Source organism: Chrysochloris asiatica, unplaced genomic scaffold (assembly GCF_000296735.1).
Source record: "Chrysochloris asiatica unplaced genomic scaffold, ChrAsi1.0 scaffold00197, whole genome shotgun sequence".
Classification (NCBI taxonomy): domain Eukaryota; kingdom Metazoa; phylum Chordata; class Mammalia; order Afrosoricida; family Chrysochloridae; genus Chrysochloris; species Chrysochloris asiatica.
In genome coordinates this window covers 1,361,400-1,363,195 of record NW_006408715.1, presented here as the reverse complement: position 1 = coordinate 1,363,195, position 1,796 = coordinate 1,361,400, and the positions used below count along the sequence as shown (strand labels likewise).

The 1,796-nt window shown below is 47.0% G+C and overlaps 1 pseudogene; it reads left to right on the top strand.

Moving 5' to 3' along the window:
* The first annotated feature begins 345 nt into the window (after window positions 1–345).
* Window positions 346–1,368, top strand: LOC102826686 (annotated as a pseudogene).
* The last annotated feature ends 428 nt before the right edge of the window (window positions 1,369–1,796 follow it).

Sequence of the window (1,796 nt, the reverse complement as noted above, 5' to 3'; positions counted from 1 at the left end):
TGTAAAAACTTGAAATTAGCATGGGTTTAAAATGAGCCATCTCAGAAGCAGGAGGGGAGCGGGAATCACTGCCATCAGAGAAGAGCAGGAGTGAAACCTGTCCCTTGGACCCTGATATCCCTGTGCATTGAACCTCCTTAACCCAGGGACAGAAAGCTGTGACACCGGAGGAGTGGCAAAGAAGCAGCAGCAACAGAACCAAGAACCAGAGCACGAGACAGAGCAGTGGACTTCCCAGCCCATGGAGCAAACAGTTTTACATGTGTTGGAGACCAGACCAGAAGCACTTCTGAATTAAGATCCCAGATTCTTTGCATTGACATTGAAGAGCACTAAGATCAGAAGATGAGTGAACTTGACCAGCTACGGCAGGAGGCCGAACAACTTAAAAACCAAATTAGAGATGCAAGAAAAGTATGTGCAGATGTGACTCTTTCTCAGATCACAAACAACATCCACCCTGTGGGACGAATCCAGATGCAAACCAGGAGAACGCTGAGGGGGCACCTGGCCAAGATTTATGCCATGCACTGGGGCACAGATTCCAGGCTGCTAGTTAGTGCCTCGCAAGATGGCAAAGTTATCATCTGGGATAGTTACACCACCAACAAGGTCCATGCCATTCCTCTGCACTCCTCTTGGGTCATGACCTGTGCATATGCCCCTTCTGGGAACTATGTGGCTTGTGGTGGCCTTGATAACATCTGCTCCATTTACAGTCTTAAATCTCGTGAAGGAAATGTATGCGTTAGCCGTGAGCTGGCCGGACACACAGATTACCTGTCCTGCTGCCGCTTCCTGGATGACAATCAGATCGTCACCAGCTCTGGCGACACCACCTGTGCACTGTGAGACATAGAGACTGGCTAACAGACAATCACATTCACAGGACACAATGGAGACATCATGAGCCTGTCTGTTGCTCCAGACACCAGATTGTTTGTTTCTGGTGCTTGTGATGCTTCGGCCAAGCTCTGGGATGTGCGAGAAGGGATGTGTTGACAAACTTTCACTGGCCAGGAGTCTGACATCAACTCTATCTGCTTCTTTCCAAATGGCAATGCATTTGCCACTGGCTCAGATGATGCTACCTGCAGGCTGTTTGACCTCCGTGCTGAGCAGGAACTCATGACATACTCCCATGACAACATCATCTGTGGGATCACCTCTGTCACTTTCTCCAAGAGCAGGCGCCTCCTCCTCGCTGGCTACAATAATTTCAACTGCAACGTCTGGGACTCACTCAAGGCCGACAGGGCTGGTGTCCTGGCTGGGCATGACAACCATGTCAGCTGCCTGGGGGTGACTGATGTTGGCATGGCCGTGGCAACAAGTTCCTGGGACAGCTTCCTCAAGATTTGGAACTAATGCTGACAGGTGGACTCGTGGTGACTGGAAGACCATTCCAAACCCTTATGAGTTATAGTGATAGCATATCCTCCCAACCATACTAACCTGGACCCCAACACCCCCGCCAGAACTTCAAAAGGGCAAGATCTTCTTTTCCTTCACTTATTGCTGAAACAAAGAGCATAACTCCCATTAAGAGAAGACTCTGGCTGTAAACTAAAACAAATTGTGCATTCTTCTTGTGACCATTGTCTTTGTTTTCTTTTTTTGTCTTGAATGAATTTTAAAAGGAAATACTATAATAAAATTGTTAACCAAAAAAAAAAAAACCACTATACAATGGAGTTGAGAAAAATAAGGAAGAAGTCAGGAAACCTCTACAGGAACAGTCAAATAAGAAGATACAGCATTGGAAACAATTCAAAACCTACAGAAAGAGGTCCAAA